A 14,277-nucleotide genomic window follows, 5' to 3' on the forward strand; every position below is an offset into this window, starting at 1 on the left:
CAGTCGGTCAGAAATACTGCTCGTAAAGGTTCACAATGCGGTTCTGACCGACACAAATTCTCTGAGTGCCAGTCAGAAACTATTTGGAAGTACCGCGGGGTTAACAATCTGACCGTGAACATCGTAATCGGTCAGGCGGATTGTAAACCGACCGAGTCTGTTGGAAGGGTTCCAATGCGGTCTAAGAAATTCCGACTGTCGGGCGGAGGCTTTCTGCCTCACATCGTAATGAGGCACTTAGTTGCACTTAGTTGCAAGTTGCCTTTTCACTGTTAAAGATGTTACTGCCTCTCATTTTTATACTCCTTCCTGTTTGCAAATGGTTTGCCACCAATTTGAAGTTAGTTAATTTTAATGAATTATAATTTGCTTTCTAATTAATAATACTTATGTAATTGATAATCAAATATGTTAATTGTGCAATGACATTTATTTTTTTTACATTTTTTTTAATTTTATATGTGGGTTGTGGGTTTTGTAAGGGTATGGGTTGGGAAGTAAATTAATTTTAAGGAATTGAAAATTATTTTTTTAATTAGTGTGAATTATTAATTATGTTAACTGTGTAAATACATTTTTGTTAAATGTTATGAGTGTGTTGTGTGTTTTGTGGTGGTATACCGTCATAAACCTGTCTCTCCACACCACCACAGTCCCACCAGAATGGAAGTGGGCTAAATTACTACAGCTATTGAAAAAGCCCACCTTAGATCCATCTATGTCTGCTCGCTACAGACCTATCTCTCTCCTTCCAGCTGTGGCAAAGGTGAGCAAAAAAGCAGTCTTCAGACAGCTAGCCACCGATGTTGAATCATCTGGCGCCCTCCATCCCGCTCAATCAGGATTCAGTGCGACCTATAGTACAGAGACTGCTTTTGTTAAAATGTCGGAAGCAATGAGGGAATGCTTGGATGCAGGCAGCAGAGCGGCTCTGGTTTTATCAAACCTCTCTGTCGCCTTTGATACGGTCCCCCATCCTCAACTGCTTGCCTGTCTTTCAAGCATTGGCGTATCTGGACGCAGATGGGACTGACTTAAATCCTTTTTAGAGGATTGAACCCAGCAGGTATGGTTGCCACCTTTCTCCTTGGCCTCCAAAAGGGTGTATACGGGAGTTCCACAGGCCTCTACTCTGAGCCCATTGTTTTTCAACATATATGTTACTCCCTTGATTTATCTAGCAGAGGAGCTGGGAGCTGGGAGCTAAGATCATAGCCAATGTGGATGATACTCAGCTCCTCTTCACTTGGAGGGGAAATGACTTGTACCTGGTCTTTCTTCCATTTTTAAATGGCTTGCACTGGTGCAGCTGTAGTGCAACAAGGACAAGTTTGGAGGTCCTCTTGTATGGATCCTTTCCCCTGCATTTTAGGGAGGCTTTGTGGCCCTCAGAGTACCCTCTCCGCCCAACTCTGTCTGCAACCCTGCTAAGAATTTGGGGGTTTAGTTCAGTGAAGACCATAGGTTCTCAATATAGATAAAGACACTTGCTGGAGTATGCTTTGGCATGTTGAAATCGGAGTAGGAAGTTTCTTCCACTGCTACCCAGGACAGCTAAGGAAATGGTGACCCGGCCCGTATCTTGTCACCCGTTGATTATGCCAATGCTCTGTACATTGGCTTGCCCGGATACCAGCAAAAAAAATCTCCAAATAATACAGAATGCGGCAGCTAGGGTTCTGCTGGGAATTCCAGGAAGATCAAGTATGAAACAGCATTTGCGTGATCTTCACTGGCTCCCTGTGGCACAACGTGTCCTGTTTAAAGCTCTCACTCTGGCACATGGAGCTTTGCATGGATTGGGGCCGATCTATCTGAGGAGACACTTTGCCTTCAATGCTCCTCGTAGAAGTTTGCGCTCTACTGTGCAGCGTCTGGTAATGGTCCCTCGCTTTCGCCTAACTCGAATGGAGGGCAGCTCCCTATCCATTAAAGCAGCAGAAGCCTACTTTTCCCTTCCTTTATAACTACGGAACATTCAGGATACCAGGCTGTTCAAGAAGCAGCTAAAGTCCTTACTTTTTAATTAAGCGTTTTTTTTCTCAGATTCTCTGCTCTTACGTTGGCCTCCTGCACCAGGACACTCTTGAGTACGGTCACGCTATAAATACATTATAACATGACATAACATATTGTGAGAAATACATTGATTATAAATAATTAATAATTAATATTTAATCTATGAAAATTAGTATGTTGATTAATATTTAAATTAATAAATGTTAAATGTGTTAGGTGCAGGATGTGAGTTTTGTTGTGTTATAGGGTGGGAAGTGACTATACTAAATGTATGTAATAAATAATGTTTTTGTGAGTAAATAATTTTTAAGTACAAATATTTATTTGTATGAAAATGATGTTTGTATTTTATATATAACTAGCTTACCCGTCGAGCGTTGCTGCAATCTCCGTAGAAAATAAATTCAAGGAAACTCGTTATGATAACATTCAATTTACATTGTCATTTTTATTGAAACATATTCATTTTAATATGGAAAACATTTCAAAGTGTTGTTTTAATTCTATTTATTTATTCGAGTGCTTGTGGATACACAATTTTTAGTTTTTCCGTCTTGTGCGTACATCAGTATTCGAAAGATTATGAGGGCCCTGGGGGGCCAATATTTAAAAACAATTTCTGCCAGAAACCTTCGCGGGAGTGTACTCAACAACTTCCCAAAGTTTCATGGCAATTGGATGAATGGTGTTTAAGTCTATTTATTTATTCTCGTGCTTGTGGATACACGATTTGTTGTTTTTCCGTCTGGTGCGTACATCAGTATTCAAAAGATTATGAGGGCCCTGGGAGGGCGATATTTAAAAAGAAATTATGACAGAAACCATCGCAGGAGTGTACTCAACAACTTCCTAAAGTTTCATGGCGATCGGATGAATGGTGTAGTAATGCATATAGGACAAACAGACGGACAGACATATATATATATATAGATAATATTTGTAGGTATTTGTAATATGTATTTAACATTGTAATATGTTTTTAGCTTTTAATTTTTTAATATTAAATATATTTTTATTTTATTTTGTTTATTTTTAATGTTGAACTGACTGGAGTGGGAATAGTAAATTGTACCCCTCCGCTATCCAATACTTTCCCTACTGTTGCATTTATTGGAGTGGTAATAGTAAAATTTACCCCTACGTTATCCATCACTTTGCCTACTATTTAACTTATTGGATTGGGAATAGTAAATTTTACCCCTCCGCTATCAAACACTTTCCCTACTGTTGCATATATGGGATTGGGTACAGTACATTTTACTCCTCTGCTATCCAACACTTTCCCTACTGTTACACTCATTGGGGTAGGAATAGTAAATTTGACCCCCTCGCAATCTAACATTTTTCCTACTGTTGTGGTGATTGGAATGGGAATAGTACATTTTACCCCTTCGCACTCCAACAGTTTTTCTACTGTTGTACTGGCTGGAATGGGTACAGAAAATATTACCTATCCGAAATCCAAAGCTTTTACTACTGTTGCATTTATTGGGGGGAGATTTGTACATTTTAACTAGTTTTATTATTTTTGCATTGTGTGACATGGGAGTGGTACATATTTTATATATTTATTCTAATAGTTTACATAGTTTGGTATAAATTGTTGTGGTAATAGTATATGTATTACATTTTATATTTTATTCTGTTATAATTTATATTATTCTGTTGTTTATTTAAAAGTTATAATATTTTTAATATGTTGTTGAATTTTTGATTGAATTAGAACAGTTTGTTTTTTAAAGATTTTTGGGGTCTACTATGATATTATGATGCGACCGCTCATGGTGTGCTCGAATTTTGACATTTCCCTATGGTAGCATGTGTTACGGCTGTAAATTGGCCATAGTACATACTCCCACAGGGAAATGTGAAGTGGTGTTAAACCCTGCACCCCGTGGCAGGGATTAACAGGGGGGCACCATATGTGCCCCCTCGGCCACCAACAGGGGCCAAAAAGGAAATGGGGCCCTGCTAGGAGTCCCCAAACACACTTTCCAACAGGGTTTCCATGTCGAAAAGGTCAGCATGGAGACCCTGCCAGAAACAGTGCATCGTAATCCAGGCAGCATAAACCGCCGTCCATTTGGATTACGGGCCAGTTCTGACTGACCGACGGGCTCAATGAGCCTGTCGGAAGCCAGACGGAATGAACAGCTGGTTTCAGTTCTTACCGGCTGAATCAAAATCAATCTGTCAGAATTGAAAATGATGATGTTTTGTCTTAGTTAGCCCCTATATATTAATGGTGTGTGTGTGTGTGTATATATATATATATATATAAATCCAAGACCTTCTTTTACAAAGGAATTCAGCCCACGCAGGTCACAGGAAAAACCTTCAATTTATTTCAGCAGCGCAGGGTCGGCATGACCGGTTTCGGCTCCTATGCCTTTATCAAATGCCTTTCACCTTCTCGATTATCTGCTGTCCGTTTTCAAATCAAATGCCCCGCTGCGATTGGTGCAGGCATTATGAAGGATGGGGAAGGACTCTGAACTCGTTGCTCCTCACCTCGGTGCTCCGTGCTCAGCTGCTGCAGGTACATATACGCAAGTGCTCCCCCAGTGGGCCGTGCCTGCAGCATCACTTCTCCTTCCTTGATGGTTTTAGCGGATGAACTGTGAGTAATCCTGTGTCCATCATCCAGCCTCCAAGTCCCACAAGGCACCTTTGCGCACTGTAATGCTTTAATTAAAATGTCCGTGCATTTTCATGTGTACAGCATGCGCCTGCAGTGTTCAAGCTGTCTGTGCAGTCACAGGTTTCCCAGCATGTGCCTGGAGGTAAATGGTGGCGGTTCGGCGTATATCCCAAGCTCATTTGCGGGCTTTTAATTCACCAGCAGAACATTTATGCACACAGTACAAGGGGATATCCACATCCCTCCATGACTGCAGCCTCCAGAAAGCAACGCGCAGTCTCATCCCGAGCAGCCCATAGGGGGCGCGCGATCGTGTATTTCAGAAGCTGTCAGCACCGGACTGTGCGTCATTTCCCTTTCACCACCAGCCTCTGAAGAAGAAATTCAAAACGCGTCAGGCAAGGGTGCAACGGCTGCGAAAAGGAGTCGGCATGCCAGCGTTTCCACCTTTGAGCAGGGATGCAGCTTGAGGCCCGTGATCGTGCTCGAGAGCATCTCGCTAGTTTGGGACAAGCAGGAGCGACGTATACAGGCGGCGCCCTTGCCGCCGAGATGCCCCACCCACTAAGTTGGGGCCACGAAGTGGAGCATGATCCTTGGAAATAGGCAACGCTTGCATGCTGAAGCTCATTTGCGGGCTTTTAATTCACCAGCAGAACATTTATGCACACAGTACAAGGGGATATCCACATCCCTCCATGACTACAGCCTCCAGAAAGCAACGTGCAGTCTCATCCCGAGCAGCCCATAGGGGGCACGCGATCGTGTATTTCAGAAGCTGTCAGCACCGGACTGTGCGTCATTTCCCTTTCACCACCAGCCTCTGATGAAGAAATTCGAAACGCGTCAGGCAAGGGTGCAACGGCTGCGAAAAGGAGTCGGCATGCCAGTGTTTCCACCTTTGAACAGGGCTGCAGCTTGAGGCCCGTGATCGTGCTTGAGAGCATCTCGCTAGTTTGGGACAAGCAGGAGCGACATATACAGGCGGCGCCCTTGCCGCCGAGATGCCCCACCCGCTAAGTTGGGGCCACGAAGTGGAGCATGATCCTTGGAAATAGGCAACGCTTGCATGCTGAAGCTCATTTGCGGGCTTTTAATTCACCAGCAGAACATTTATGCACACAGTACAAGGGGATATCCACATCCCTCCATGACTACAGCCTCCAGAAAGCAACGTGCAGTCTCATCCCGAGCAGCCCATAGGGGGCGCGCAATCGTGTATTTCAGAAGCTGTCAGCACCGGACTGTGCTTCATTTCCCTTTCACCACCAGCCTCTGATGAAGAAATTCGAAACGCGTCAGGCAAGGGTGCAACGGCTGCGAAAAGGAGTCGGCATGCCAGCGTTTCCACCTTTGAGCAGGGCTGCAGCTTGAGGCCCGTGATCGTGCTCGAGAGCATCTCGCTAGTTTGGGACAAGTAGGAGCGACATATACAGGTGGCGCCCTTGCCGCCGAGATGCCCCACCCACTAAGTTGGGGCCACGAAGTGGAGCATGATCCTTGGAAATAGGCAACGCTTGCATGACCGTCCTGACGCTCTCAGTAGCGGTCGCTCCCCACGCTCCCTGCTCTCCTCTGGTATCGTTGGGCTGCACTCTTTGCTTTGCTCTGCGCATTTAATAACTGCTGGCTGCTGTATGTCATAGCGCTGCACTTCATTAAGCATTGTCGATTAATTGAATTAATTATAGCGCTTTACCTCACTTAAGCACTGTTGATTTATCTGCGCAGTCCCAGTTTGTAGCGCTCGCTGTGTAGCTTTGACTGTAATTTGTACTGCTCGTTTTGTGCATTGATAGCAGTAGCGCTTACATCACAGATTGTTTAACCTCATCAATTACTCTTTGTGCCCCATCCTGTTTCTGGTTTCACTTTTGCTGCCATTTGTTGTTGTTGTGCCTCGGAGCCCATCCTCTCCACCCCGCTCCCGCCTCCCAGCTGATCCTCCCTCGCCCCTCCCCCCTCCACTATCCACATATGACAGATGCATCTGCGCGCAGCGGTCGCGCCCCATGCGCGCCGAAGGTGCGCCAAAGGTAAGCCCGTCTACGCCCGTCCGCGCCTGGACCGCGCCCAGCGCCAGACCCCTGGCCCTCGCAAATCCCACTCCACCCGCATAACGTACGATGCTGCTTCCCTCTCGGCACTCAACACCGGCCGCCTCCAAGACTGCTACCAAGCCGCCCCTGGACACACCCACGGACCCTTCACCTGCCATTCCTGCAAACTCGACTGCATCAAGACCCACACCAAATCCACAAAATCCAAATTGAGCTCCGACGCCAACCACCTCAAGTGCATCCTGCTCAACACCCGCTCGGTCCACAAACACGCCACTGAACTCTGGAACCTTCTTGACACCACATCACCGGACGTCGCCTTCCTCACAGAAACCTGGATGAACGCCTCATCAGCTCCCGACATCGCCATAGCCATCCCGGACGCCTGCAAGATCATCCGCAAGGACCGCACCATCCAAACAGGAGGAGGCATCGCCATCGTACATAAGAATTCCATCCGCATCACGACCAGCTCTGACAATGACCTCACAGCCGCCGAACACCTTCACTTCCAGATCCACACCGACCCCAAAACCACTCTCAGAGGCACCCTCATCTGTAGACCACCAGGACCCCGCACTCAATTTAGCGAAGACATCACTGACTTCATCAGCCCTCACGCCCTCTCATCTGAGGACTACATTCTACTGGGAGACCTCAACTTCCACCTGGAAAAGAAAAATGACAGCAACACCACCACCCTCCTGGACAACTTGGCCAATCTCGGACTAATACAACTTGTTGATACCCCCACCCACTATGCCGGACACACGCTCGACCCAATCTTCACCTCCTGCAAGCACATCTCCTTCAACCACACCACAGCTCTCCATTGGATGGACCACAGCTGCGTCCACTTCAACTACAAAAAATCCACGACCCACAACCTCCCACAACCAATGCCCCGAAGAAACTGGAACAAAATTACCACCGACCAGCTCCTGACTTCGCTCCAGATAAACCCTCCTGCCAAATCAACGGACCCAAACCAGGCTGCCACCAAACTCACACAATGGATCACCCACAGCGCCGACGTACTAGCACCCTTGAAAAACCATCAAATAAGGCAAAGTAACAATAAAGCCCCCTGGTTCAACGATGACCTTAAGACATCCAAGAAGCTACGCTCGTTAAAGCCTGGAGAAAAAACCCAACCAATGACAACCTGTCCACTTTCAAGAACGCCACCCGCAAACACCACCAACTGATCCGATCCACCAAGAAATCAGCATTCAAAGATCGACTTGACAACAACGCCCACAACAGCAAGGAACTATTCAACATCGTCAAAGAATTTACCAACCCCACCGCCGGCACCAACGACATCACCCCATCCCAAGACCTCTGCGACTCCCTAGCTTCTTTCTTCCACAACAAAATCGCCGACATACATAACAGCTTTGGAAACCATTCAGGAGACCAGTTCACTCCACCCACCCCTGAACCAAATCCCCCCCCTAACAAACTTTGCGCCTGGAACCCAATCACCACTGAAGACACCATCCGCCTGATGAACACCATCCACTCAGGATCGCCTACCGAGCCATGCCCCCACCACATTTTCAACAAAGCAAACTCCATCATCGCTCCCCATCTCCGAGACGTCATTAACTGCTCCCTCAACTCCGCTATCTTCCCTGAAAGCTGGAAACACGCCGAACTCAACGCCCTTCTGAAGAAACCAACAGCAGACCCCACTGAAATTAAGAACTACCGTCCCATCTCGCTCCTCCCATTCCCTGCCAAAGTCATCGAGAAAGACGTCAACAATCAGCTAGCCGCCTTCCTCGAATCCAACAAATCCCTCGACCCCTCACAGTCCGGCTTCCGAGCCAAACAAAGCACCGAAACCTCACTCATCGCAGCAACAGACGACATTCGAACACTTCTGGACAACGGGGAAACAGTTGCCCTCATCCTATTTGACCTCTCCGCAGCCTTTGACACAGTCTGTCATAGCACCCTCATACAACGCCTCAACAACGTCGGAATACAAGGAAAAGCTCTGGACTGGATCATCTCGTTCCTCGCCGGAAGAACACAGAGAGTCCGCCTCCCTCCTTTTACATCAGAGGCCACCGAAGTCATCTGCGGCGTACCACAGGGATCATCACTCAGTCCCACCCTCTTCAACGTATACATGAGTCCCCTCGCATCCATCGTGCGCCAACACAACCTCAACATCATCTCCTACGCTGACGACACCCAGCTGATCCCAAACACTGCCAAAACCAACTTACATGAAGGAATGAAAGATGATGCCGAGTGGATGAAGGACAGCCGTCTAAAACTGAACTCGGACAAAACGGAAGTCCTTATCTTAGGCTCATCCCCCTCTGCTTGGGACGACTCATGGTGGCCACCGGCCTTGGGAACGCGCCCAAACCAACGGACCACGCACGTAACCTGGGCTTCATCCTGGACTCTTCCCTCTCGATGACCAGGCAAGTCAATGCCGTTTCCTCATCAAGCTTCAACACCCTACGCATGCTCAAAAAAATATTCCGCTGGATACCCACCGAAACTAGAAAAACGGTCACCCACGCACTAGTCACAAGCCGACTGGATTACGACAACACCCTCTACGCCGGAACCACAGCCAAACTACAGAAAAAACTCCAACGCGTCCAAAACGCCTCAGCCAGACTCATACTAGACATCCCTCGCCAGGCTCACATTTCCGGTCACCTGAAAGACCTCCACTGGCTCCCTGTCAATAAGAGGATAACGTTCCGACTCCTCACCCACGCACACAAAGCACTCTACGACTTAGGACCCGAATGCCTAAACACGCGCCTGTCCTTTTACTCCCCCACCCGCCAACTCCGTTCGTCCAATCAGGCCCTCGCTGCTATTCCGCGCATCAACAGATCCACCATGGAAGGAAGATCCTTCTCCTACTTAGTGGCCAAAACCTGGAATTCTCTCCCCACCCACCTCCGCCTTACACAGAACCACCTCTCCTTCAGAAAGCAACTTAAAACTTGGATATTCGATAAATAAATTACCCCCCTCCCCTCCCTCAAGCGCCTTGAGACCCTCTGGGTGAGTAGTGCGCTATACAAATTTCTGAACTTGAACTTGAACTTGCATGCTGAAGCTCATTTGCGGGCTTTTAATTCACCAGCAGAACATTTATGCACACAGTACAAGGGGATATCCACATCCCTCCATGACTACAGCCTCCAGAAAGCAACGCGCAGTCTCATCCCGAGCAGCCCATGGGGGCGCGTGATCGTGTATTTCAGAAGCTGTCAGCACCGGACTGTGCGTCATTTCCCTTTCACCACCAGCCTCTGATGAAGAAATTCGAAACGCGTCAGGCAAGGGTGCAACGGCTGCGAAAAGGAGTCGGCATGCCAGCGTTTCCACCTATGAGCAGGGCTGCAGCTTGAGGCCCGTGATCGTGCTCGAGAGCATCTCGCTATTTTGGGACAAGCAGGAGCGACATATACAGGCGGCGCCCTTGCCGCCGAGATGCCCCACCCGCTAAGTTGGGGCCACGAAGTGGAGCATGATCCTTGGAAATAGGCAACGCTTGCATGCTGAAGCTCATTTGCAGGCTTTTAATTCACCAGCAGAACATTTATGCACACAGTACAAGGGGATATCCACATCCCTCCATGACTACAGCCTCCAGAAAGCAACGCGCAGTCTCATCCCGAGCAGCCCATAGGGGGCGCACGATCGTGTATTTCAGAAGCTGTCAGCACCGGACTGTGCATCATTTCCCTTTCACCACCAGCCTCTGATGAAGAAATTCGAAACGCGTCAGGCAAGGGTGCAACGGCTTCGAAAAGGAGTCGGCATGCCAGCGTTTCCACCTTTGAGCAGGGCTGCAGCTTGAGGCCCGTGATCGTGCTCGAGAGCATCTCGCTAGTTTGGGACAAGCAGGAGCGACATATACAGGCGGCGCCCTTGCCGCCGAGATGCCCCACCCGCTAAGTTGGGGCCACGAAGTGGAGCATGATCCTTGGAAATAGGCAACGCTTGCATGCTGAAGCTCATTTGCAGGCTTTTAATTCACCAGCAGAACATTTATGCACACAGTACAAGGGGATATCCACATCCCTCCATGACTACAGCCTCCAGAAAGCAACGCGCAGTCTCATCCCGAGCAGCCCATAGGGGGCGCGCGATCGGGTATTTCAGAAGCTGTCAGCACCGGACCGTGCGTCATTTCCCTTTCACCACCAGCCTCTGATGAAGAAATTCGAAACGCGCCAGGCAAGGGTGCAACGGCTGCGAAAAGGAGTCGGCATGCCAGCGTTGCCACCTTTGAGCAGGGCTGCAGCTTGAGGCCCGTGATCGTGCTCGAGAGCATCTCGCTAGTTTGGGACAAGCAGGAGCTACATATATATATATATATATATATATATATATATATATATATATATATATATATATATATATATATATATATATTATATATATATATATATATATATATGTATATATATATATATATACACACACACACACATATATACATACATTTTTATATGTTTTATATTATTTTTAAATTGTAATATAAATTAAAATAATTAGTTTAGTAACTTTTTTGTGAGTAGATATATGTAAATATAATAATTATTATATATGTGTGTTTAACTTTTTAAGTTAAGTTTATTTGTTCTATTTGTTTAAATATATATTAAATATATTTATATATTTTTTAATTAATGTCACTATTTCACATATTTACTATTTATTATTTTATATATATTTCAAAATTAATATTTGATATAACTATATTAATGACCGATACGTTTTTTCTCAATATTTTTGTACTTACCATTATTAAGATATGATGACAATATTTTTATCCTCAATGTTTCGGTTGTATCTTGATATTTGCATGGCCGATATTCTGTCAGTGAACCATTTTCAGTAATGCTTCACGCACTTTTCTATGTGGGATTTAGTATCACCAACTGTGTCTATTGGCAAATTTGTAGGTCTCCAAGAGGTCTTATAATCTGTCAAATGCTTTGGGTTATTATGGAACTCCATGTGCCTTACCTTAAATAGTAGGAACAAGTACTTAGGGCCTCATTATGATGTTGGGCGGAAACTTTTCGCCTGACACTGTCTCGAAATCTGGTCTGACCGACTAGCGCTCGGCGGTTCCGCACGACCGATTACGATGTGACCGAATACTGTACGATCGGAGTTCCACTGCCAGCTATGGGAGCTTGTGTTTCGGTAAAAAACACAGACTCCTATGGTGAAATGGGGTGTGTGTAAAACCCTGCACCTGTCGCGGGCACCCCGTGGTGCCTGCCACACAGTATGGGATTTTCAGAGGGCTCCCTTAGGTACCTCTTAGGCCCCTAACCTGAGGCCTCAATATGAAAGGGGCCCTGCTGGGGGCCCCCAAGGTTACCTTCTTACACCCTTTCTGTGTTGGACAGGCCGACTCAGAAAGGCTGCTGTAAATCGACATCGTAATCGGTCGGTCGGAAACCCTGTCCATAGGGGTGTACGATGCAGTTCCCACCAACACAAATTCTCTGAGAGCCAGTCACAACCAATTCGAAATGACCATGCTATTTACAATCCGACTGTGAACATCGTAAATGGTCATGCGGATTGTAAACCAACCGAGTTGGTTGGAAGGGTTCCAACACGGTCGAGGAGATTCCAACTGTCGGGAGAAGGCTTTCTGCCAGACATCGTAATGAGGCTCTTATTTGTGCAGGTGGTGGACTCAGCACTCATTTTGTAAGACTTATTTTTCATCATCAGACTTTAATCCCCAAGCAAGAGATATAAAAGCGTAAAAGAAAGAGAGTAAGAGGGAATGTAAAATAAAAAAACATTGACAAAGAGAAATATCAGGTATATGAAACTACTTTCAAGAGTGACACAAAGCACAAGAAGTGTAGGGTGGTGGAAAAAAGATTCATTGTGTTTACCCTTGGTATTCGACGCCACCAGCAATGGGCTCCAAGGAAAAAATTGGGCCTCCTGTGCTTTTTATATATTATTATTATATTTTTTTTACAAATTAAGCACTGGCTGGAACATTTGATTCTTTAAAATAACCTCAATCCACCCTGCAATCAAAAAAATCCTGATGATCTCTGAATGAGAAAATCCTTGTTATTCAAGACTGTCTTTCCCTGAATTTGAATAGGTAAATTTAACAATAGTATTAACAGAGAATATTAGCTGGCAAGATGTCTCAGTTAATTCAGTTCTTCCTACTTATATTAGCAATATCTGCAGATCAGGAGTTCTAATCCTGGCACGGCCAACTCAGTTGTTTCCTCTAACTCCAATAAATTGAGCACCAATAACTTTCAGAAACAGCGGTCCTGATGAATAACTTATATAAAAAAATCTCAGCATTTAATGCTGATTTTCTTCAATTATTCATGTTATTACATTTCAATTGTGATTCAATTGTTTTGTACAGATCACTTGTGATAAATATAGATATATAGAAATGTTTCATACTTTATAATCTAAATAATCTCTATCCCAATTATGGCAATTTCAAAAGGCTCTGAGAGTGACTCATCCTTTCCAGCAAAACAACCTGTGAACCTTGAAATTGTATGCATGTCACTTATACAATAGCAGCTGAGAATTTCACAATCTCTTGAGAAAACATATCATGCACTCTGTTTCAAATATAGTTGCAAAGAAAGATAAATTACAGATTCAAATTCCACTTACATTTAGACTCATTAAGGTACACAATATAACACACATTTTGACATGTACATTTGCTTTATGAAGCTTGGTTGTCATTAGAATATAAATGTACGCAAAATAAAGTCAAACTGGCATACCTAAAATATATTCATATTTTAGAGCATCACAGGCTGTTATAGAAATGTGTTTTTTAACATTGTAATACTATTTTAACTAAAGTTTCTAAAATATATGGAACAGGCTTGTGTTTCCCATTCAGCTGTCACATAATGGTTGATTACTTACCAGAAAGGTTAATCACACTGATTCCAAATCTCCCTCATCTCATTCATTATCTCGAATGAAGACCCTCACCCCTAGAAAATTATCATGTTGCATCCCTGCTTTTTTCATCCCCCTTGTTGTAGGTCATCCTGCTTCCTCGTACAAATACCTTTATAGTTGAAACTACACACCCCGATGGGAGTGGGAAAGGACCCAGAGAGTAGTTGAAGAAGAGTCTGTGTCATGAAAATAGCTGCTAATGATTAGGCCACTTTAACTTCATTCCCTTTCTCATCATAGTCATGACATGTGAGGATATGTGCAGCAGTGTAGGAATGATTTCAACATGAGAACTTAGTCATGACTACTGCAAAACCCATGGAATTTAACAAATGTAACCTTCATATAGAATTTAGAGTTAGGTTGAGGTGAGCCCAGAATCTTTCCAAATTGGCCAGACCTAAGAATAACAAACAGGAAATAAGAAGCTTAAATCCCTGACTTAATGCTTACAGGGGACTCACGGAGAGGATTGAAGGAGACAGGCTGCAAGGCCTTTAGGGCCACAGGAAGACCCTAAAGGGAAAAGAGTGTGGAGCGTGGGAGTGAAGAAGCCAACTGATCATAGTA

Source organism: Lissotriton helveticus, chromosome 3_1 (assembly GCF_964261635.1).
Source record: "Lissotriton helveticus chromosome 3_1, aLisHel1.1, whole genome shotgun sequence".
Classification (NCBI taxonomy): Eukaryota; Metazoa; Chordata; class Amphibia; order Caudata; family Salamandridae; genus Lissotriton; species Lissotriton helveticus.